At 40.2% G+C, this 20,119-nt stretch overlaps 1 long non-coding RNA gene across 1 annotated transcript in view; it reads left to right on the top strand.

Annotated features, from left to right (window-relative positions):
* LOC105484539 (uncharacterized) overlaps positions 1 to 17,915 on the top strand; it is a 234,987-nt gene extending 217,072 nt beyond the window's left edge. The window contains exons 6-7 of the long non-coding RNA XR_011611687.1: positions 8,863 to 8,967; positions 17,828 to 17,915. This is a non-coding gene — a long non-coding RNA (uncharacterized lncRNA). The remainder of the gene's footprint in view (positions 1 to 8,862; positions 8,968 to 17,827) is intronic.
* Positions 17,916 to 20,119: the final 2,204 nt, after the last annotated feature.

Here is a 20,119-nt window from a genome sequence, read left to right as displayed (position 1 = left end):
CCCCTCCAAAAATGAAGTGGCTTAAAACAGCATTTGTTTCACTCACGATCTGCAGTTTTGGCAGGGTATAGAGAAAATAGCTCATCTTTGCTCACCTGGCATCAGCTGGAGCTGCCCTGAAGCTTCATGACAGACATGCAAGTGAATGAGCCTTCAGAAGGTTCCAGCTCCCAGCCTTTGTCTGTCAGTTCACTGGGAAGATGCAAAAATGAGAGCTAAAATAGTTGAAGTTCATTGGGCCTCTCTCTCCCTCTACATGATATCTCCACATGGCCTTTCCAACATGCAGCTTCAGGGTAATTGGATATCATAAAGAGTAGCTCAGTGTTCCCAAAGTGTGGGTTGCCTTTTTTTTTTCTCTCACACATTTTCACTCTATTATGCAGGCTGGAGTGCAGTGGTACAATCTTGGCTCACTACAACCTCTGCCTCTCAGGCTCAAACAATCCTCCCACCTCAGCCTCCCAAGTGGCTGGGACTACAGGTATGTGCCACCATTCCCAGCTAAATTTTGTATGTTTAGTAGAGACAGGGTTTTGCCATGTTGCCCAGGCTGGTCTCCAACTCCTAAGCTCAAGTGATCCGCCTGCCTTGGCCTCCCAAATTGCTGGGATTACAGGTATGAGCCACTATGCCTGGCCAGGTTGCCTTTTATAACCTAACTTCAGAAGTTACTCAGTATTATTTCCATGACATTATATCCATCGAAGCAGTCACAAAGCAAAGGGGAGATGGACTTCATTTCTTGTTGAAGATGGAGGTGGCAAGGTTCCAGAACAACATGTGAGACTAGAAATATAGCCGTGGACATTATTTGAAAATCCAACTTACCACAAGGGTTCAATCAATGGAAGGGACACAAATGTGTTGGGTTACTAGTTTCTGAGCTGTCAGACACTGAACTAATGAACTTTCCTTTTGCCTTTTGGGGGTTATAAGTTGTAAGAGAATAAGAAATAAAACCAAATGGAGACCCAGTCGTTTGTAAAAAGCATTCCCTCCCTTCTTCCTTGGGTCGCTTCTTCAAATTACTGGCAATAGGCATCACCATTATTGTTATAAAGATAAGGGAAGCTGGGATTTTTAGATCAAAGGTGAGAAAGTTGATAGCGATTGTCAGGATTAATGGCAAGGGGAAGAGACCCTCACTAGCTACTGCTGCAGCAACTGAAGTAACCAACTAGGGAACTTACCATTTCTGCTGAGAGAAGAGTTTTACTCTGAGGTACCAGGGAGATGGTTCCATGACATAAATATAAGGAATTGGTTAGGGTAAGGAATGAATAAAGGCATAAAACAATGTACTCTCCAATCCCAGTAGGAAGGAAGGTAACATATTAATAACGATAATATATTAACAAATGAAGCACCATTCTATGGAACACTGAGTCTCTTTTGATGGAGAAAATGAAAAAAGTGTCAAAATATGTGAGGGCCCCAGAATAAGAAAACGAGAGCTCAATATCAACATGCCCATCTAGCTGTGTTTAAAAAAAAAAGTCAGCTTTGAAAATAATATGATAATCACCCATTTATAAGCTAGAAAATATAATGAATCTTTAAAATATAATATTCATAGTTAAAGATATTATTTAAAATTAAGAGAAAAATACACTCAAGGAACAACAAAATAAACCCCACCCATTGAAATGACTAAGACACCTGGACAATATAAATTCTAATTTTGATTAATATTAATGATTATTATTCAATTTCATTTTTCAAACTGTTACTAAGGGCCTATTAAATGCCACCATTAAGCTGGAGTGCTTCAAGTTTCTTACAGATAGGTGAGGGTGACAGTCATAAAAAACTGATTATGTGGGGTTTTCTTGTTTTGTTTGTTTGTTTGTTTTAGACGGAGCCTCACTCTGTCATCCAGGCTAGAGTGCAGTGGCAAGATCTCAGCTCACTGCAACCTCCACCTCCTGGGTTCAAGCTATTCTCCTGCTTCAGCCTCCCAAGTAGCTGGGATTACGGGCATGCACACCACACCCAGCTATTTTTGTATTTTTTGTAGAGACAGGGTTTTACCATGTTGACCAGGCTGGTCTTGAACTCCTGACCTCAAGTGATCTGCCTGCCTCGGCATCCCAAAGTGCTGGGATTATAGGCTAATTATGTGTTTTGATGAAGCTTTGCCATAGGAGCACATGGAAGGGCCACTTGGACTAGACTGAAGAGGCAGAAGGTGATTCTTGAAGAATAAGTAAAGTTTAAAATAAGGGGAGAAGTAAGGGAAGATAAATTCATGCAGAAGGAACACCAGGAATACTTGGAAGTGTATGTAATATGTTTGGCAGTTTTAGACCATGGACTACACAAAGGCTAACAGTGGAAAAGGATGCTTGAGAGATAGGTAAGGGCCAGATTATGGAGAGTTTACCAACTGTGGCAAGGAGTTTAGACTGTCTGTGGACAATAGGAAAGAACCAAAGGGCTTTAGGCAATGTCGTGCCAATGTTTGATCTCTCTGTGGGGATGGTCCAGAAAGGATAAAGGTGAGACCAGTTAAAAGGCCAATGCTGACCTCCAGGTGAATGGCAATGAGAACTCACATTAGAGCAGTCACAGTAGAGATGTCCAGGGTGGGGCAAATGTGAGAAATATGTAGACACTGACTCACTAAGCTTGGTGATTTGGATAGGATGCAATAAGAGATGACCCCTAGGATTCTGGTACAGGTAACTGAGAGGATGATGCAATGACACCAAATAAGGTAGTAAACATAGAGAAGGAGAATAAAGGGAAGAGGAGATGATGCTGAGTCCAGTTTGAGGCATGTTGAAGGTGGATTGACAGGAATAGATCCTTCTAGTATTTGGCACTGGACCACCATCCGATAGTCCTCCCCAGTCCTAGGGATTCCTAGAAAGAAACTAGGCTAGTCTTGAACTTGATAATCTCTTGTAATATTTGGGATAGGGGAGCTGATAATGGAAGCCTTGAATTTATAGATGTGTTCCACTTATACCATTTAAAAATTTTATCTTGAAAAAGAAAATTGAACAAGGAAGACACCTGATATACTAGATGAGGATTATTTTAGGTTGAGAAATATAATCCATATAGAAACTATCTTCATTTGAATTTTATGTATTTCATCCTTTTACTTATTCTTTCTTTTACTTAACAAATACTGTCTGAACACATACTATGCTAAGTGCTAAGGATATAAAAGCAAATGAGATATGGAGAACATCCTTAAGAGACTCACACTTGCATATTAAATTATTTTGACTTTTGTAGCTAGCAGTGCAAAATTCTGGTTCAATTTTAAACAATCTGTTTTTTTCAGTTGAGGAAAAAGATGATTTAGCGTTAAACAAAAGAGAACAGGATTTATGGCTAGGCTTATCTGAGCTCTTCTAGATGCATCACCCTAGATAAATTAGTTAGACTAGCCAAGTTTGAAGGAGGCAGATTAATTCAGAGCAATTTTCCTGTTGAAGATAACCAGAAATTTTTTTTTAAATGAGACCCAACAAAAGAGAGAAGAATTACTGAACCAATTTGGAAGCCCAAAAAAGTAAATTGGAAGATAAGGCTGCTCTATCCTGGGAGCATTTGGCAATTCATGAGGGGTTGGAGAAAGGGTAAGAGGCTAAATTAAGGGAATGGATTATATTATAGGGCCTGCCAAGGTGAGGGGAGTTGCTGGTGAATCTCCCCTTTTCAAGTTAAGGTACTGAAGAAGAATGAACTTGAACTACATAAGGCTTTCCAGACACTTCAGTTTACAATAATCCCAAGTGCCTGGCAAAAGCAAATGTAAGTCCTTTCTCAATGAAGAATACATTTCTATAAGCAATTCTGCACATAAAATTATTAGCACATAAGTTAAATATAGCCACATGAGGGCAGGCATGGTGGCTCGTGCCTGTAATCCCAGTACTTTGGGAGGCCAAGGTGGGTGAATCACTTGAGGTTAGGAGTTTGAGATCAGCCTGGGCAACATGGCAACACCCTATCTCTACCAAAAATACAAAAATTAGCCATTCTCATAACCCCATCTCAAAAAAAAATACATAAAAATTTAAAAATAGAAAAACCACATGAAACAGAAAAATATGACTAATAAAATAGCAGAAATAAGGACAGTAGAAATAGATCCACATGAAGTCTTACAGATCCACCTACAGTCTGATTTTTTAAATAACCAAAAACATTTGGTAATACAAACATGTTGTGTCAGTCAGATTTCCAATCAGACACAGATGGAACCATCAAACAATGATAATATGAGGGATAATATTATTCCTTAATAAAGGAATAATTTTCAAAAGTATGGGTAGTGACGGGGAGAGATGGGGTCCAATATTCTGGGGCTACTAACAATAAGGAGGCTTTACCACCTATAGGCTTGAAGAGTTACAGGGAGGGAGGAACTACCAGAATCCAGAGACAGAGAGTCTATGGTCAGGGAATGTGGCCAGCCCACAGCGACCCCACAGGAAGAGATCAGGTAAATTAGTACCGAATCTCACTCTCCTCCTTCCATGTGGTCCTACTGGTACTTTGCTTTAGCCAAACACAGCTAGAAGCCAGAGGACAAGAAAGTTCGTTGATACAGTCCATGCAGATCAGGTTCCTGGAGAGACAGCAGAGTGGAGAGAGTGAAGATATATCCATAAAGGTGAACAGAAGATATATAACATGTGCTGTTATTTTTTTCAAGAAAATAAATGATTAAGGATTTAGACAGCAAACCAGAAACTATATAAAAGAGACAAAAAGAAGTTATAGAATTAAAAAAATATAGTAATCAAAATTGAGAACTCAATGAATAACTTTAGCAATTGTTTAGACCCAGCTGAAGAGAAAATCTGTGAAGTGGAAGATAGGTCAGAAGACAATCATACAATAAAGCATGAAGAGGAAAAGGATGGAAGTCTACAAGAGATGCTAAGAGGTATAGAAGATATAGTGGGAAGATCTAGTATACTTGTAGTTAGAGTATCAGCAGGCAAATAAAAGGAGGAAATAATGGAACCAATATCTGAAGAAGTAGTGGCTGAGAAATTTTCAAACTCAAAGACAACTAGAGAAAAAGGGACAGATTACTCTCAAAAGAGCAACAGTAAGACTTAGAGCCAACTTCTCAACAGTGGAAGCCAAGAGGCAGTGAAATTACATCTTTAAAAGGCTGAAATAAAATAGCTACCCATCTAAAATATTATGATCAGAATTTAAAAATCTATCAAGAATGAAGATTTTTTAAAGTTATTTTGTTTCATTTTGTTTTGAGACAGGGTGTCTCTCTGCTGCCCAGGCTGGAATGCAGTGGCACAATCTGGGCTCACTGCAACCTCTGCCTCCTGGGTCACCTCAGCCTCCCAAGTGTCTGGGACTACAGGTGCACACCATCACACCTGGCTGATTTTTGTATTTTTGTATTGGATGGGGTCACACTATTTGCTCAGGCTGCTCTCAAACTCCTGGACTCAAGCAATCCTGCTGCCTCAGCCTCCCAAAGTGTAGGATTACAGGCATGAGCCATACCACCCAGCCAAGAATTTGGAATAAAAACTGCGTTAAACCAAGGAAATTGTCACCAGCAGACTCACAACTGAAGAAAACATTAAAAAGTTCTGCAGACAAAACAAAAAAGGATTTCAGTTGGCAAGTTGGAGATCAAGGGAAGAATGAAAAGCAAGTCAAGAATAAATATGTGGTTGAGTCTAAAGAAATATCAACCATACAAAACAGTAATACAAAGTATGGGGAGTTTAAAATGTACAGAGAATCAAAAATCACAATAACAATGATTGGGAGAGGAAATCAATGAAATTAACATCTAAAAGAATTAGTAAAAACTAATAATTAGTAAAATGAGTAAAAACAGGTAACTTCTAAGTTAATAAATGGGAAAAGTGAAATCATCAAAATTCAGCTGTATATAAACATACATATATGTGTGTATATGTACACATACATATGCATATACATATGTAATCAAAATTCATCTGTATATATCAAACTTCATCTGTATATAAACATATATATGTGTGTATATGTATATATGTATACATATACATATACATATGTGTATACATATATGGTGATGGATAGATTAATTTGCTTAACTATAATCATTTCACTATGTATATGTATATCAAAACAGCATGGTATAAACCTTAAATATGTACAATAAAAAGGCACTGTTGGGGATAAGAGAGACCTATTTCATTATGATAAAGTTGAATTCACCAGGAAAATATAATTCTAATTTTCTACATACTGCTAACATAGCCTCAAAATATACAAAAGAAAACAGAAAAACAAATGCACTATCACAAGTGGTAGACTTTTAACATACTTCTCACAGCAAATGGTGTAACTAGCAGACAAAAATTATTAATCATATAGATTTGAACAACACAATCAAATACACTTGACCTTAAGAATACTTACAAGACACACTATAATTTTTTTCCAAGCACACAAGGAAAATTCACAGAAATTTACCATATGGTAGGTCATAATGTAAGTCTCAATAAATTACAAAATATTGAAGTAATTCCAAGTATTTCTCTGGGGAAAAGGTGACAAAGAGATTACTAAAAAATCCTCATATGCTTGAAAATTCAAATAAATCATGACGGAAATTAGAATTAAAAAGTGTGAAAACATCATTTTCCCCAAAATTGATCTACAGATTCAATGCAATCTCCCCACCACAACCAAAAGAAAGAAAGAAAATAACAATAGTTTTTCTTTTGTGGAAATTGACAAGCTGATTCTAAAGTTTTTATGGAAATGCAAAGTGATAAACACAACCAAGACTTTCTAGAATAAAAACAAACTGGGAGGACTTGCTCTACTGGATATTAAAACCAATTAATCTGGGTGTGGTGGCTCACTGCAACCTCTGTAATCCCAGCACTTTGAGAGGCTAAGGCAGGAGGATCACCTGAGGTCAGAAGTTCGAGACCAGCCTCACCAACATGGTGAAACCCTGTCTCTACTGAAAATACAAAAATTAGCTGGGCATAGTGACACATGCCTGTAATCCCGGCTACTTGGGTGACTGAGGCATGAGAATTGCTTGAGCCCAGGAGACGGAGGTTGCAGTGAGCCAAGATCGTGCCATTGCACTCCAACCTGGGTGACAGAATGAGATTGTCTCAAAAAAAAAAAAAAAAGATGAATTATAATGATTAAACTATAGTGTTTAGGACTAATGCATAGGTGCTAAAACTATAAAGAAAAGCAAACAAGTGATTTCCACAAAAGTCAGGGTAGTTTTTTCCCTTGAAGGGAAAGGAGGAGGTAATAATTGAAAGGCATCAAAAGGGCCACTTCTGGGATTCTGGCAATGTCTAGTTCTTGCTTTTACTTGGGTGTTTGCTTTGTGATAAATCACTGAGCTGGACATTTTTGTTTTGTGTACTCTTTGGTAGCTAAGTTATATAGTTCACAATAAAAAAAGTTTTATACACACACACACATTTAACACCATATATATGTTAAATACCTAGCTTCGTGCCTGGCACATAATACTCAAGAACATAAAATCACTTCTCTTCTACCATTCCTTCTTTCTTTCTAGCAAAGAAAAAAAAAAGAGAAAAAATGTGAATTTTCATAAACATTTTCTTAGTACATGCACAATCTCTCTTGCTTTCTTGCAACAATCTCACTGTCATGGCAACTGCAATTAAAGGTGGAGCCTGTGGAGAGAAGGATAGATAGGAGCACAGCAGCCTGAACTTGATTACCTCTTTGCAAGAGGAAATTCTCACTGATAACTGAATTCTGGAACTCAAAGCCTAAAGTACCCATTAATACATAATATGCTTGTTTGCTTTATATTTTATTTTCCCTTCCAAAGTAACAAAGCAGAACCTTTGTTTAAAAGCTTCCCTTTGCTGCAGGTTGCAGTTAATCCTATAATCACTGGGTGAATGTTTATCGAGCCAGACATTCTTTGTGCGTCAGAGAAGCAAGAGGCCAGCAGTGGAGGTATTGTCTTGCAGGCCACTGCGATGCAGGAAGAATGTGGTTGGGTGAGGTTGGGTGACAGGCACAGCAGGCTGTGAGTTGCAGGGATCCCTGGGGCAGGCATGCTCCAGCCTGTGCCCAGTGGGCAGGATGTCTGCGCCTGCCCTCATGCCTCAGCTCCTTCCCACAGCCACTTGACATGTTGGGAGCTGGGGTAAAGCCTAATGATACTTGGGGAGAAGACTTCAATTCTATCAGCTGAGAAATCAAAGACATTTGAAAATCAAGGAAGTGCCAAAGACACTTTAAAATGATCTCTGCCCAGGTTTCTCCCATTCCCTGAAACATACAACCAATTCACCTGAAAATTACCAACTTGGAAAGAGATAAAATAATAGATTTCGGTGTCTAAAAATGATCAACAAGTCCAAAAGGCCAAAAATTGAAAGCACAAAGGATATTGCGGGCTTATTTTCAGCTGATATTGAAATTTTCCCTTGTGACCTCAAAGGAAATTCTACCTTTCGCAGAGATTTGCTCTGGAAGAGGGGTTAGACTAGAATTCTTTACGGACTGGGAAGGAAGTAGAAGACAAGGGAAGGGATTCAGGAGAGGACATCTGCACCCCATGTTTTTAGACCTGTGGAATTAGGCAAGAGGCATTCTGCTGGTTTGGTAGAAGTGGGAATCTCTGAAGACTAGATTATGTATGTATTAATTCAGCATATAGTTATTGAGGACCTATAGTATGCCTGTGCTGTGCCAGGTGCAGGAGTTAGACCAGAAAACCAGAGAGGCTGTGTCCTTCACCACATGGAGTCTATAAACAGAAGGGCAACGGGGCACATTGGTAGACTCCAACTGGGCCAGATAATTTACAGGCCAAAATAACCTCCAGTTCCTCTATTTCTATTGCAGAAGTCTGGCGAAGGGAAGCAAGGTGTAGAAAAACATGAGAAGAAAGCTCTTGTAGAAGGCCTGTCTCTACAAGGACCTCACCTGTACATAGGAAAGATGGACAAGGTAGGAAGTCCTAGCCACAGCAATCAGGCAAGAGAAAAAAAGGTTGGGGTGGGGTGGCGCGGAGCATCTGAATTGGGAAAAAGGAAGTCAACCTATCTCTATTTGCCAATGATATAGTCTTATACCTAGAAAACCCTAAAGACTCTTTCAAAAGACTCCTCAATTTGATAGAGAAATTCAGTAAAGTCTCAGGTTACAAAATCAAAGTATGCAAATCAGTGGCACTGATATACACCATTAAAGACCAAGTTGAGAATAAAATTAAGAACTCAATCCCACTTAAAATAGATTAAAAAAAAAAAAAACCTTAGGAATATACTTAACCAAGGAGGTAAAAGACCTCTACAAGGAGAACTACCAAATACTGATGAAAGAAATCATAAATAGCCAGGCATGGTGGCTCACGCCTATAATCCCAGCATTTTGGGAGGCCAAGGCTGTTGAATCACCTGAAGTCAGGAGTTCAAGACTAGCCTAGCCAACATGGCAAAACTCTGTCTCTACTAATAATACAAAAATTAGCAGGTGTGGTGGTGTGTGCCTATAATCCCAGCTACTTGGGAGGCTGAGGCACAAGAATCACTTGAACCTGAGAGGCAGAGCTTATAGTGAGCCGAGATCGCATCACTGCACTCTAGCCTGGGTGACAGAGTGAAATATGTCAAAAGAAAAAGAAAAAGAGAGAAAAAGAGAGGAAAGAAAGAAAGAAAGAAAGAAAGAAAGAAAGAAAGAAAGAAAAGAAAGAAAGAAAGAAAGAAAGAAAGAAAGAAAGTTAGTCATAAATGACACAAACAAATGGAAAAACATCTCATACTCATGAATTGAAACAATCAATATTATGAAAATGACCATACTGCCCAAAGCACACTACAGATTTAATGTAATTCCTATCAAACTACCAATATCATTTTTCACATAATTAGAAAAAGCAATCCTAAAATGTATATGGAATCAAAAAAGAGCTGGAATAGTCAAAGCAATCCTAGATAAAAAAAACCAATCTGGAGGTGTCACATTACCCAACTTCAAATTATATTACAAGTATATAGTAACCAAAACAGCATGGTACTGCAATAAAAGTAGACACATAGACAAATGGAATAGAATAGAGAACCTAGAAATAAAGCCAAATACCTATAACCAACTGATATTTGACAAAGATCAACAAAGCAGACAAAAACATACACTGTTCAATTAATGGTGCTGGGACAATTGGATTACCATATACAGAAGAAGGAAACTGGATCCCTATCTCTAACCATATATAAAAATTAACTCAAGCTAAATTAAAAGACTTAAATTAAAGTTAAGACCTGAAACCATCAAAATTCTAGAAGGAAATCTAGGAAAACCTCTCTGGACATTGGCCTATGCAAAGAATTTATGACTAAGACCCCAAAAGCAAATGCAACAAAATAAAAACAAAAATAAATAAATGGAATGTAATTAAACTAAAAAGCTTTTGCACACCAAAATAAATAATCAACAGAGTAAACAGATAAACTACAGGATGGGAGAAAATATTGGCAAACTCTACATCTGGCAAAGGACTAATATCCAGAATTAATGAGGAACTCAAACAAATCAGCAGAGGGAAAAAAAAAAATCCCATTGAAAAGTGGGCAAATGGGGCGGTTCCAAGATGGCTGAATAGGAACAGGTCCAGGCTACAGCTCCCAGCATGAGCGACACAGAAGACAGGTGATTTCTGCATTTCCAACTGAGGTACTGGGTTCATCTCACTGGCATGTGTCAGACAGTGGGTGCAGGACAGTGGGTGCGGCCCACTGAGCGAGAGCCAAAGCAGGACGAGGTATCACCTCATCCAGGAAGTGCAAGGGGTAAGGGAATTCCCTTTCCCAGGCAAGGGAAACTGTGACACACAGCACCTGGAAAATTGGGTCACTCCCACCCTAATACTGCACTTTTCCAAGGGTCTTAGCAAACAGCACACCAGGAGATTATATCTTGCACCTGGCTCGGAGGGTCCCACACCCACAGGGCCTCCCTCATTGCTAGCACAGCAGTCTGAGATATAACTGCAAGGCAGTAGTGAGGCTGGGGGAGGGGTGCCCGCCATTGCTGAGGCTTGAGTAGGTAAAACAAAGCAGCTGGGAAGCTCGAACTGGGTGGAACCCACCACAGCTCAAGGATGGCTGCCTGCCTCTATAGACTCCACCTCTGGGGACAGGGCATAGCCAAATAAGAGGCAGCAGAAACCTCTGCAGATTTAAATGTCCCTGTCTAACAGCTTTGAAGAGAGTAATGGTTCTCCCAGCATGGAGTCTGAGATTTGAGAACGGACAGACTGCCTCCTCAAGTGGGTCCCTGACCCCCCGAGGAGCCTAAATGGGAGGTACCCCCTAGTAGGGGCAGACTGACACCTCACATAACTGGGTACCCCTCTGAGATGAAGCTTCCAGAGGAATGATCAGGCAGCAACGTTTGCTGTTCAGCAATATTCACTCTTCTGCAGCCTCTGCTGCTGAGAACCAGGCAAACAGGATCTGGAGTGCACCTCCAGCAAACTCCAACAGACCTGCAGCTGAGGGTCCTGACTGTTAGAAGGAAGACTAACAAACAGAAAGGACATCCACACCAAAACCCCATCTGTACATCACCATCATCAAAGACCAAAGGTAGATAAAACAACAAAGATGGGGAAAAAACAGAACAGAAAAGCTGAAAATTCTAAAAATCAGAGCGCCTCTCCCCCTCCAAAGGAATGCAACTCCTCGCCAGCAACAGAACAAAGCTGGACGGAGAATGACTTTGACGAGTTGAGAGAAGAAGGCTTCAGACGATCAAACTTCTCCGAGTTAAGGAGGAAGTTCGAACCCATCACAAATAAGCTAAAAATCTTGAAAAAAGATTAGACGAATGACTAACTAGAATAACCAATGTAGAGAAGTCCTTAAATAACCAGATAGAGCTGAAAACCATGGCATGAGAACTACATGAACTACATGTACAAGAACTACATGCACAAGCTTCAGTAACCAATTAGATCAACTGGAAGAAATGGTATCAGTGATTGAAGAGCAAATGAATGAAATGAAGCAAGAAGAAAAGTTTAGAGAAAAAAGAGTAAGAAGAAACGAACAAAGCCTCCAAGAAATATGGGATTATGTGAAAAGACCAAATCTACGTCTGATTGGTGTGCCTGAAAGTGACAGGGAGAATGGAACCAAGTAGGAAAACACTCTGCAGGATATTATCCAGGAGAACTTCCCTAACCTAGCAAGGCAGGCCAACATTCAAATTCAGGAAATACAGAGAATGCCACAAAGATGCTCCTCAAGAAGAGCAACTCCAAGACACATAATTGTCAGATTCACCAAAGTTGAAATGAAGGAAAAAATGTTAAAGGCAGTCAGAGATAAAGGTCGGGTTACCCACAAAGGGAAGCCCATCAGACTAACAGCAGATTTCTCGGCAGAAACTCTCCAAGCCAGAAGAGAGTGGGGGCCAATATTCAACATTCTTAAAGAAAAGAATTTTCAACCCAAAATTTCATATCCAGCCAAACTAAATTTCATAAGTGAAGGAGAAATAAAATCCTTTACAGACAAGCAAATGCTGAGAGATTTTGTCAACACCAGACCTGCCCTACAAGAGATCCTGAAGGAAGCACTAAACATGGAAAGGAACAACTGGTACCAGCCACTGCAAAAACATGCCAAAATGTAAAGACCATCGATGCTAGGAAGAAACTGCATCAACTAACAAGCAAAATAATCAGCTAATATCATAATGACAGGATCAAATTCACACATAACAATATTAACCTTAAATGTAAATGGGCTAAATGGTCCAATTAAAAGATACAGACTGGCAAATTGGATAAGGAGTCAAGACCCATCAGCGTGCTGTATTCAGGAGACCCATCTCACATGCAGAGACACACGTAGTCTCAAAATAAAGGGATGGAGGAAGATCTACCAAGTAAATGGAAAACAAAAAAAGGCAGGGGTTACAATCCTAGTCTCTGATAAAACAGACTTTAAACCAACAAAGATAAAAAGAGACAAAGAAGGCCATTACATAACGGTAAAGGGATCAATTCAACAAGAAGAGCTAACTATCCTAAATATATATGTACCCAATACAGGAGCACCCAGATTCATAAAGCAAGTCCTTAGAGACTTACAAAGAGACTTAGACTCCCACACAATAATAATGGGAGACTTTAACACCCCACTGTCAACATTAGACAGATCAACGAGACAGAAAGTTAACAAGGATATCTAGGAATTGAACTCAGCTCTGCACCAAGCAGACCTAATAGACATCTACAGAACTCTCCACCCCAAATCAACAGAATATACATTCTTCTCAGCACCACATCGCACTTATTCCAAAATTGACCACATAGTTGGAAGTAAAGCACTCCTCAGCAAATGTAAAAGAACAGAAATTATAACAAACTGTCTCTCAGACCACAGTGCAATCAAACTAGAACTCAGGATTAAGAAACTCACTCAAAACCACTCAACTACATGGAAACTGAACAACCTGCTCCTGAATGACTACTGGGTACACAACGAAATGAAGGCAGAAATAAAGATGTTTTTTGAAACCAATGAGAACAAAGATACAACATACCAGAATCTCTGGGACACATTTAAAACAGTGTGTAGAGGGAAATTTATAGCACTAAATGCCCACAAGATAAAGCAGGAAAGATCTAAAATTGACACCCTAACATCACAATTAAAAGAACTAGAGAAGCAAGAGCAAACACATTCAAAAGCTAGCAGAAGGCAAGAAATAACTAAGATCAGAGCAGAACTGAAGGAGATAGAGACACAAAAAACCTTTCAAAAAAATCAATGAAATCAGTAGCTGGTTTTTTGAAAAGATCAATAAAACTGATAGACTGCTAGCAAGACTAATAAGAAAAGAGAGAAGAATCAAATAGATGCAATAAAAAATGATAAATGGGATGTCACCACCGACCCCACAGAAATACAAACTACCATCAGAGAATACTATAAATGCCTCTATGCAAATAAACTAGAAAACCTAGAAGAAATGGATAAATTCCTGGACGCATACACTCTCCCAAGACTAAATCAGGAAGAATTTGAATCCCTGAATAGACCAATAGCAGGCTCTGAAGTTGAGGCAATAATTAATAGCCTACCAACCAAAAAAAGTCCAGGACCGGACAAATTCACACCCGAATTCTACCAGAGGTACGAGGAGGAGCTGGTACCATTCCTCCTGAAACTATTCCAATCAATAGAAAAAGAGGGAATCCTCCCTAATTGATTTTATGAGGCCAATATCATCCTGATACCAAAGCCTGGCAGAGACACAACAAAAAAAGAGAATTTTAGACCAATATACCTGATGAACATCGATGCAAAAATCCTCAATAAAATACTGGCAAACCGAATCCAGCAGCACATCAAAAAGCTTATCCACCATGAGCAAGTGGGCTTCATCCCTGAGATGCAAGGCTGGTTCAATATACACAAATCAATAAATGTAATCCAGCATATAAACAGAACCAAAGACAAAAACCACATGATTATCTCAATAGATGCAGAAAAGGCCTTTGACAAAATTCAACAGCCCTTCATGCTAAAAACTCTCAATAAATTTGGTATTGATGGAACGTATCTCAAAATAATAAGAGCTGTTTATGACAAACCCACAGCCAATATACTGAATGGGCAAAAACTGGAAGCATTCCCTTTGAAAAATGCCACAAGACAGGGATGCCCTCTCTCACTACTCCTATTCAACATAGTGTTGGAAGTTCTGGCCAGGGCAATCAGGCAGGAGAAAGAAATAAAGGGTATTCAATTAGGAAAAGAGGAAGTCAAATTGTCCCTGTTTGCAGATGACATGATTGTATATTTAGAAAACACCATCGTCTCTGCCCAAAATCTCCTTAAGCTGATAAGCAACTTCAACAAAGTCTCAGGATACAAAATCAATGTGCAAAAATCACAAGCATTCTTATACACCAATAACAGACAGAGAACGAAACCATGTGTGAACTCCCATTCACAATTGCTTCAAAGAGAATAAAATACCTAGGAATCCAACTTACAAGGAATGTGAAGGACCTCTTCAAGGAGAACTACAAACCACTGCTCAACAAAATAAAAGAGGACACAAACAAATGGAAGAACATTCCATGCTCATGGATAGGAAGAATCAATATCGTGAAAATGGCCATACTACCCAAGGTAATTTATAGATTCAATGCCATCCCCATTTAGCTACCAATGACTTTCTTCACAGAATTGGAAAAAACTACTTTAAAGTTCATATGGAACCCAAAAAGATCCCACATTTCCAAGACAATCCTAAGCCAAAAGAACAAAGCTGGAGGCATCACGCTACCTGACTTCAAACTATACTATAAGGCTACAGTAACCAAAACAACATGGTACTGATACCAAAACAGAAATATAGATCAATGAAACAGAACAGAGCCCTCAGAAATAATACCACACATCTACAACCATCTGATCTTTGACAAACCTGACAAAAACAAGAAATGGGGAAAGAATTCACTATTTAATAAATGGTGCTGGGAAAACTGTCTAGCCGTATGTAGAAAGCTGAAACTGGATCCCTTCCTTACACCTTATACAAAAATTTATTCAAGATGGATTAGAGACTAAAATGTTAGACCTAAAACCATAAAAACCCTAGAAGAAAACCTAGGTAATACCATTCAGGACATAGGCATGGGCAAGGACTTCATGTCTAAAACACCAAAAGCAACGGCAACAAAAGCCAAAATTGACAAATGGGGTCTAATTAAACTAAAGAGCTTCTGCACAGCAAAAGAAACTACCATCAGAGTGAACAGGCAACCTACAGAATGGGAGAAAAATTTTGCAATCTACTCATCTGACAAAGGGCTAATATCCAGAACCTAAAAAGAATTCAAACAAATTACATGAAAAAAAAAAAACCCATCAAAAAGTGGGCAAAGGATATGAACAGACACTTCTCAAAAGAAGACATTTATGCAGCCAACAGACACATGAAAAAATGCTCATCATCACTAGCCATCAGAGAAATGCAAATCAAAACTACACTGAGACACCATCTCAGATCAGTTAGAATGGCAATCATTAAAAAGTCAGGAAACAACAGGTGCTGGAGAGGATGTGGAGAAATAGGAACACTTTTACACTGTTGGTGGGACTGTAAACTAGTTCAACAATTGTGGAAGACAGTGTGGCGATCCCTCAAGGATCTAGAACTAGAAATACCATTTGACCCAGCCATCCCATTACTGGGTATATACCCAAAGGATTATAAATCATGCTGCTATAAAGACATACGCACACATATGTTACTGTGGCACTATTCACAATAGCAAAGACTTGGAACCAACCCAAATGTCCATCAATGACAGACTGGATTAAGAGAATGTGGCACATATACACAATGGAATACTATGCAGTCATAAAAAGGGATGAGTTCATGTCCTTTGTAGGGACATGGATGCAGCTGGAAACCATCATTCTCAGCAAACTATCGCAAGAACAGAAAACCAAACACCGCATGTTCTCACTCATAGGTGGGAATTGAACAATGAGAACACTTGGACACAGGAAGGGGAACATCACACACTGGTGCCTGTCATGGGGTGGGGAAGGGGGGAGTGATAGCATTAGGAGACATACCTAATGTAAATGACGAGTTAATGGGTGCAGCACACCAACATGGCACATGTATACATATGTAACAAACCTGCACGTTGTGCACATGTACCCTAGAACTTAAAGTATAATAAAAAAAAGAAAAAAAAGAAATTAAAGAAAAAAAAAGAAAAGTGGGCAAATGACATGAACAAACATTTTTCAAAAGAATATATACAAATACCCAAATAACATGAAAAAATGCTTGACATTCCTAATCATCAGGGAAATGCAAATTAAAACCATGATGAGATACCACCTTACCCCAATCTGAATAACCATTATTAAAAAGTCACAAAAGCAATAGATGTCAGTACGGATGTGGTGAAAAGGGAACACTTACACACCATTGATGGCAATGTAAATTACTACAACCTCTACAGGAAACAGTACAGGGATTTCTCAAAGAACTAAAAGTAGATCTGCCATTCAATCCAGCAATCCTGCTGCTGGGTATCTACCTAAAGGAAAAAAAGTCATTATGTCAAAAAGATACCTGCACATGTATGTTTATAACAGCACAATTCACACTTGCAAAGATACGGAATCAACCTAAGTATATATCAACTGGTGAGTGGATGAAGAAAATGTGTGTGTGTGTTTGTGTGTGTGTGTGTGACCTTTGGAAGCTTCATTCCTTACTGGTTTCCTCATTAGCAAAGCAGCAAAAACCCTCATCACAGCGATTCCAATCCCATTACCATCATCATGCTCATTGCCAAAGTTATGAGCATTACATTACGAGCATTACTAACGTGTCCTCTGTAATCCTTCTATGTGACACCAACTTCAATACTTATGAAATGCTTTTAACCAAATTAGAGCAAGGAGAATTTTAACATTTAGAGTGATAGATGTGTGGCCGTCTCCTTTCACAAGGCAAGGTCATCGCTCCTACATAGGTTCTCACAGACGGTCCACGGACACCTTGGGTAGGACCCTAGTCAGTGTGAAAACCTGAGCAAAGCAGAGCTTTTCCAAGCCCTCGAGTCTGGTGTGACTGCAGTACACAGATGTGCCCTGGTCATAGACTGCCACATGGTGGGATTTTACTCTTCCAATGTGTAAGTCTTTTCACCATTGAGTTGTAGAATCATTGAAGACAGGACTTGCCACTCTTCCTTTTTATTTCTCCCTGGATACCTAGAACTAATTCTGGGTGTTCATTAAATTCTTGTCCACAGAACAATTCAACAGATATCCACCAAATGTTTACTGGATGGCTCCTGTGTGACAGACACTGTGCTAAATAAACAGATGTTGTTTTAAAGGTCCAAGGAACTCCCCAGGTAGGTGTTTTCTATGACAACACTGTTATCAACTGCTTTCTAAAACACAGCCCATCAGATCTGGGTCTATCCCTAGAAGAGCTGCACACTTGAAGTGACGGGAGGATGGCATTCTCTGCCTTCACACATGCCAGTTCCAGCCCAGTGTCCACTGTGGGTTGGGCCAGTCCTTGTCTGAGTGAATCATGGTCTGGTGCTGAGCTCAACAGGCTAGAAGCAAGTTACTGTCACAAGTTGTATGGACCAGTAAGGCACCAAAGACACTCAGAGACAAAGCTTAAGGCTCTTACTAGTTTATTGAGAATTGAAATTCTGGTAGTGAGATTGAGGAGAAACTGCAGTGGGAGGGATAAGGTGTTAGAAAAACAGGTAGGGAGAATCAAGCAAGGGGAACATTTCAGAGTGACATCGCAACTGTGTCAAGTGTCTTCTTGAATGGTTGTAAAGGTCACAGCAGCATTTACAAACTTTGTCCCCTTGATAAGGGGAATGAAACAGAAAACTTGAATGCAGTTATCTTATCATGCCTGTTCTTAGAAAACAATCCTAGAAATGCCTCCTGTTGGCCAGCCTGGTTTTTGACCCGCTTTCAGAGTTCCAACCTGTAGATACCTGAGCAGACCCAAGCAGGCTCTATGCAGACAGAGCCGTCTTCTGCATTACTTTCTAGGAAACCAGGTATTCAGAGACAAGGTACAGCATCCTCTGAACCTGCGTCAACATCCTGAAAGCTGATGCCAGCTCAGGATCTTGCTATGGTGACCACAGATTTCCTGAAAAGCTGTTGTCCCGCCTGCAGAATGCTGGCAGAGTTGTCCTTCAGATAGCTCCTCTCTGGCCTCCTACTCCTCTCTTTATCCATGTCCCAGGGCAAAATGGCCATGCAGCTAAAGGCTGTAGGGACATTCAGTCTTTCCTATGACCTTTTCTGCCCACACTGATGACCTCCTTCTAGTTATCTCTGCAAGAATTCAGACCTTCCCTGAACCAGAATCAATTATGGCATTGGCAGAAAGTTGAATCTCTATACTCCAAATGCAAGGGGAAAAAGGTCTTGTGGTACAGCAGCCATGGCTCCCTGAATCAGACTGGCTTTGGAGAGAGCCAGAGCCAAGAGCCTTCTGGGACAGGGTGTGAGGACTACCTCTCCTAGTCCTGATGGGATGCCATGGTCAGGAATACCTTCCCTCCATAAAGTATGGAGAGATTAGAAAATTCACCCTTGACCTCTCTGCTGCCTCAGAGGGGTGACCATCTTCCTTATCCTCTGCCACAATCCACCTGCAGCAAAGGGGGCCACATTTCCTCCCCGCCTTTCTCTGGGGCTATTTAGCCTGGAAACAAGACTATCCATGAAGTAACAGCAAATTAAATTCCAGAGCTGGGAACCACAAAATCTCAGAGTTTTGTGGACAAGTCTGTCCACTGCTATCCCTCACAGATGCGAGCTAGCACTACACCACCAGGCTGAAGGACCATCTGTTTTTCCTTCCTAATTAAAGAATTGTGTTTCCCTTTCTCTGGGCTATACATTCTCAGTGGCTTTAGGCATTCCTCATAAGATATGACACCAGGTACATGGCCAGCCATGGTCTGGGGCATACAAAGTTGAATGAGACAGAAAAACCAGGTAGGCAGCCGGGCGCGGTGGCTCACGCCTGTAATCCCAGCACTTTGGGAGGCCGAGGTGGGCGGATCACAAGGTCAGGAGATCGAGACCACGGTGAAACCCCGTCTCTACTAAAAATACAAAAAATTAGCCGGGCGCGGTTGTGGGCGCCTGTAGTCCCAGCTACTCGGGAGGCTGAGGCAGGAGAATGGCGTGAACCCGGGAGGCGGAGCTTGCAGTGAGCCGAGATCGCGCCACTGCACTCCAGCCTGGGCGACAGAGCGAGACTCCATCTCAAAAAAAAAAAAAAAAAAAAAAAGAAAAACCAGGTAGGCAAATAAGTACAATGCCCCAGGGGCTCTATGGAGCCACATGCCAAGTGCTGTGGGAAGTTCAGGGAAAGGTGCAGTGTGCGGCAGCAGGAAGGATTCTGAATGCCTGATGTCTGAGCTGGGTTCCTGGAAGGATGAATGGGATATAGCAGATGAGCCAACAGGAAGAGGAACTAGCACTGATTCATTTATTTATTTCTTCCTTCATTCCTTCCTTCGTTAATTCAACCAGTCTTTACTGAGTAC

Source organism: Macaca nemestrina, chromosome 1 (genome assembly GCF_043159975.1).
Source record: "Macaca nemestrina isolate mMacNem1 chromosome 1, mMacNem.hap1, whole genome shotgun sequence".
In the NCBI taxonomy this organism is placed as follows: Eukaryota; Metazoa; Chordata; class Mammalia; order Primates; family Cercopithecidae; genus Macaca; species Macaca nemestrina.
This window is presented reverse-complemented; position numbering and strand designations above follow the sequence as displayed.